A 6,306-nucleotide genomic window follows, 5' to 3' on the forward strand; every position below is an offset into this window, starting at 1 on the left:
TATATTGTCTTTTTTTATCAATTTAAATTTTTATAAAAAATAATAATTTTTTGACATAATATCAAAATTTTACGTTCGAAATATTTAAAATTTGATTTTTGATGAACTTTAAAGATAAAAAATAGTATAATACAAATAAAAAAACTTATACAAAAATCAAACAAATTTATAAAGAGATTCTAATTTAAAAAAATATTAAAAATATAATTATTCATGCTGTTTTTTTTATTATTTTTAGAAGGCATAATTTCATGGCAGATATATATAATAATATTCATATATATATAAACATTCAAACAAGAAAATTGCACAAAATAATTAAAAGAAAAATGTATAGCAGCACATCTATCTGATAAACTTATCTATCATTGTTCAAATCCAAATTATTAAATTAAACCAGAACAAATAGAGTGTGAATTATATGATACACTATTACGGATCACGATTGGATATCACATGATGGATGAATTAACTCAAAATAAGAGATACGAAGAAGAAGAAGAAGAAGAAGATGAAGAGGCATGAGCAAAGTAAATAAGATGGTGTATATATGTATGTTAAAGATGAGAGAGTATTACTGTGTTATCAAATGAGTGTGGCTTTGATGAATATATATAAAGACATTGGATTTGCCTTTTCGGGGTTGGAGACTTGGAGACACCGACGAAGTGACAAGCCCAATAGAGAAAATGGATCAGCTTGCGAGTTCTTAATTTCTACTCGTTAAACATGCAAAATGTACGTCAACCGTTGGATCATACACATTACACGTGTCATCCATTCAGGGCATCATCGAAAAAAATAGTAATGGGCAAATACTAATCCCTTGAGGAATGCGGGGCTCCCGTGCTCAAACACTTCAAATATTTTATTCCATTTTCTCATCAGTTCACTTAAAAAAAAAAAAGAAACAGCTAATAAAATTAAGTCATAAGAATAATTTTTGTCTTCTTCTTGCACACTAGAGTAGTTTGTAAGAGAGTGGCGTTGGGTCTAGTGGTTCAATGGGAGAATGGATTCACTTAATTCATTTTTTTTAAATGATATTATTAGGTATAATTTTTTAGTCTTATTTAAAAAAGCAATGATAAAAAAATATATTTACAATATCGATGGTGATAAAAAAAATTGAAAGAACAATGACATATTAACATGCAACACTTGCGTAGAATTTAAAATTCAATGAGAACAAAAAGTGGTCACCCTCTTATTTTGTTCTCTCGGTTTTTGCGAAATTGATAGCTACGTCCCTACGGCTGCTACGTTGCTCTAGCTAAGCTGTCAAACGGGTCCGTCCAGCGTTTAAATTTTGGTTTGTTTAGGTTTGTGAGTTAAAAGATTTTTTTTTATTTAAATTAAAAAAAATATTTACCGATTTAAATAAATATATAAGTATTTCTCAAATTATATTTGGAGTCATATCTCGGATACAGTGGGAGAAACCGAAAAATACATGTATCTCAGATGCAGTGATTTTGATTTGTGATACGAGATGCGCTGGTCATATTCCGAGTGCACCCGAGATATGAACAAAAGAGCATCTCGGATACACTGCATCCGAGATATGCTCATATTCTGACATGGGGCACTGCATCCGAGATACGTGCAAGAAAGTAAAACAGGAGAACTGCATCCGAGATATAGTCAAGATCTGATGTTATAAATATATTGTATGTTTTTTTGATGAAAATATTGTAATGTTATAGATGAAAAATGGTCTGATAACAATCGAAGGTAACTAGTTATATAGAAATTATGCTTCATTATACATTAAACACATTTAATAACAATCAGTACATCAAAGTGACAACATTGAAACAAAAAGATCTAAACCCTAAACTGCATGCGTCGTCATGGATTCGAGTGGGGCGCATTGGGACACCCACGTCTGGTGTGGCCCTCTCCGCGGCAGGTCCACGTCTCTTCTCCGCACGCTCAATGACATCCATCTCATTCCAGATCCGAGTGGATACCGGCCTACCCGATGCCTTCCTCCTCATGGCTGGGTTACGTTTCAGGCGTGTACCGTACCATGGAGGCCACATCTTTTCGTCTGGTATCGGCGAAAACTCCCTCTCGTATACCTTGAATACAGAGGCCATCGTGTACGCGGGGTCCATAAAATGACCCCACTCAATACTCGCAGCAGCACATGCCGCCAGAACGTGTCGACATGGGTAATGCAATGACTGCAACAGGCCACAATCGCATGTACGCTCGGAAAGACGAACCCGATATCATGTCTGTGACCAATCATCTATTGGCTCCATCTCTTCCACACTAAAAACGGATGCCCTACGATCACAATGGGTGACTCGTAACATCGACAAACTCTCTCTGTTCTTATCTATAGCTGCCAACAGTCGCTGCGAGTGGATTTGTCCACCCTGTAACTGAGCATGTGCTTCGCGTCCTCTACGCACGAACAACTGTTACAACCACTCATACGTTGCCCGAACAATCGCTGCCACTGGAAGATTCTTCGTTCCCTTAAGCACGACATTTATATACTCCGATAAGTTCGTAGTCATGTGACCATACCGACGACCTTCGTCGCAATGTTGCAACCACAATTCCTTCCTGAAACGAAGAGCCCAATCCACCATCTCACGGGACAACATATCTTGGGTGCTGAGACCCTAATTATAATCTTGACTATATCTCGGATGCAGTGTCCCTGTTTTGCTTCCTTACACGTATCTCGGACGCAGTGCCCCATGTCAGAATATAAACATATCTCGGATGCAGTGTATCCGAGATACTCTCTTGTTCATATCTCGGGTGCATTCGAGATATGACCAGCGAGTCCTGTTACATATAACGGAGTCACTGCATCTGAGATACATTTGATTTTCGGTTTTCACCACTACATTCGAGATATGACTCATATGACTCTAAATGTATTTCAGTAAATACTTATACATTTATTTAAATTAGTAAATATTATATTTTTAATTTAAATAAAAAAATTCTGAATTAAATGGTCATTCCATTTAAGTTTTTTTTTGTTTATAACCATAATTTTTTAATTTAAATTATTTATGATCAATTTAATGAATTATATAGACAATTATTTTATTTTATTTTAAAAAAATATTTTAATAAAAAATCTTAATCAAACAATATTCTTTTAATTGATGGATCAATTTTTCAAATTAAATAAGAAGAAATATTAATAAAAAGTACTAATTTTTTTGAAAAATATAAAAAGAAATTTTAAACGGGATACTCTTTTATCCGTTTAACTAATCATTTTTTAATCGAGTTCAACCTATTTAACTCAAAATTCAAATAGACATTATTTTAGAAGTAAAAATTCACCCATTTTAATGGGTAAATGAGTTGATTTGATAAATCTGGTCTATTTTAGCGTTCTGCCTCTAACTACAATTATCTATTATTACAGATTTTATATTTTTAGAAAAAGAATATTATCTGCACATCAAAAATCAATCATTTATAATCATTATATACTTGCGTATATCTATATTTTTTTATGATCAACAAGACTAAAGCCCAAAAACACTACAAAGAACCTACTCTAGAAAAAGAGGTGCCCATAAAATTAGACACAAAACAAAAAGAAATTCACAAGTTGGTAAACTATAAAAGCAATGACTACCAAATGGCAAACTGTCTTTTGGCCGCTAGATGATTAGCACAAGCATTTACTTCAAGAAAAACATAACGGAGTTCCCGGCTTAAGAATCTGCTGAACCTGTTTTTAGTAGTTGCAATAATAGTTCGAGATATATGAAGCTCAAAATATTCTTGCAAGCTAATGTCTAGGCATTTTTAGTTATTTTTAGATTTCTATTTAATTAGATTTTTTATATTCGAATCAAAGTTCTTATGTTTTTAGTGAAGTTTTTATGACTAATTATATGTTTGGAATTGTTTTAGAATGATTGTACTTTCATAATTTGTTTTCAAGTAATCAGAATCAAAAGAATAAGAAAATACAAGTACACTTGAAGGAGAAGAAAGAAAGCAGGCGCCAAGCCTCAAGAGTCCAAACTGGGCACTTAAACTCCCAAGCCCAACGTCAGGAATAGGCGCCAGCGCCCTTGCACCAAGCCCAGTACCGATGCTCCCAAGCTGGGCGCCCTGTTCTTCAAGCCCAATGCCCAAAATGGGCGCCCAATGATGGAGGAAAAATGTCGGTAAAGATTTTCACAAAAATGTCGCATTGTAAGTATAGTTCTAAACCAACAAATTATCCTTGGTCAATGTTTAAATTGTTTGTCACAAATACAAACCCAATAAAATTAACCGAGGTATTTAAACCTCGGGTCGTCTCTCAAGAAATTGCAGGGAAGTGTAGTTTATTATTGGTTATGAAAAAGCATATTTTTGGGTTTTGTAATAAGAAACAAGAAAGTAAAATGGCGAAAAAATAAATTAATAACTAAGAAAGCTCTTAGCAAGGATTGAGAATTAAAAGTCCTATCCTTATTATCATCATCAATTGTGATGGTAAATATGAATTGCCTTCACTTAGTTAACCTCTAACCAACGGAGGAAGGTCAAGTGCATACAATTAACTTGAGTTCACAAGTCCTAGTCAACTCATAGTGAGAGACTAGCTTTGGTGAAGTTCAAGCTAATCGGCAATCTTCAATCACCAATCAATAAAAGACTTTTGATAACTTAAGAGTCTCTAATTAATCAATCCAAGTCAAGAGCATAAAAATCTAATTTAAAATCTAACCAAGCATTTTATCAAACACTTCGAAGGCATAAAATAAAAACATAGAAAACTAACAAGACATAGCAAAATCTAAGACTAAAAATTGCAAGAGGAGACAACAACAACAAATTAAAGAAAGCAATCATAAACATGAAAACATAAATTGCATTAATATGGATTAAAGGAAACAAGAAGAATTCATAAACTAAATTGGCAACATAAAGAAATCAACGAGAGAAATAGATAAACTAAAATACTAGAACAAATAAAAGTAGAAGAGAAACTAAATTAAAGTAAGGTAAAAATCTAAATTTAAGAAGGAACAAGACTAAAAACCCTAAAACCTAGAGAAAGGAGAGAGTCTCTCTCTAGAAAATCTACATCTAAAACCTAAAGTGTGAATGAATGATCCCCCTTCCAGCTCCACTCTGCAGCCTCTAATCTGTATTTTCGGGACTAAAACTGAGTCAAAAGCAGCCCAAAAATCGCCCCCAGCGAATTCTGTTTAATGCAGCACGTGACGCTCGTCACGCGTACGCGTCAGCCACGCGTATGCATCGCTAAACGAATTCCTGGTCACGCGTACGCGTCATCCAGGCGTACGCGTCGCTTGCAGATTCTGAAATCCTTAATTTCTTGTGTTTCTTCTACTTTTGCATGCTTCTTTCTCGTCCTCTAAGTCATTCCTGCCCTATAAACCCTCAAAACACTTAACAAACATATCACGGCATCGAATGGTAATAAGAAAGGATTAAAATTAGTAAATTTAAGACCAAAGAACTATGTTTTCAATCATAGCACAAAATTAGGAAGGAAAATGTAAAACATGCAAATTATATGAATAAGTGTGAGAATAATGGATAAAATCTACTCAATTCAATACAAAATAAACCACGCTCGTCAAGCGTACACGTCAGCCACGTGTATGCGTCGCTGAACGAATTCCTGGTCACGCGTACGCGTTATCCACGCGTACGCGTCATCCACACGTACGCGTCGCTTGCAGATTCTGAAATCCTTAATTTCTTGTGTTCCTTCCACTTTTGCATATTTCTTTTTCATCCTCTAAGCCATTCCTGCCCTATAAACCCTGAAAACACTTAACAAACATATCACGGGATCGAATGGTAAGAGGATTAAAATTAGTAAATTTAAGGCCAAAGAAGCATGTTTTAAATCATAGCACAAAATTAGGAAGGAAAATGTAAAACATGCGAATTATATGAATAAGTGTGAGAATAATGGATAAAATCCACTCAATTCAATACAAAATAAACCATAAAACAGTAGTTTATCACCCAACTCCACCATCAGCTAGGGACCTTCAATTCGTGCCCTGGGAGGACTAGTTTGGGCTGGCGTCCAGCGCCATCCAACGCCAACATCCTGGGCGCCCAACGCCCAATCTCGGAGCCCGGCTCTGGGTGAACTTCTAACTCTCAATGGCCAAGAATTCCTCAAAACCCAGCGCCAATCCAAGGAGCCCAGCGCCAAGATCATAATCCACTCCTAGGAAGCTCTAAAATCAACCCAAGATTTAAGATTTAATTGATTAGTTAGCATTTACTTATTCTAGAAAGATAAGATTTGGTTTTTAGGATTTAATTTAGATTAGA

Source organism: Arachis ipaensis, chromosome B9, assembly GCF_059453495.1.
Source record: "Arachis ipaensis isolate K30076 ecotype BB chromosome B9, ASM5945349v1, whole genome shotgun sequence".
In the NCBI taxonomy this organism is placed as follows: domain Eukaryota; kingdom Viridiplantae; phylum Streptophyta; class Magnoliopsida; order Fabales; family Fabaceae; genus Arachis; species Arachis ipaensis.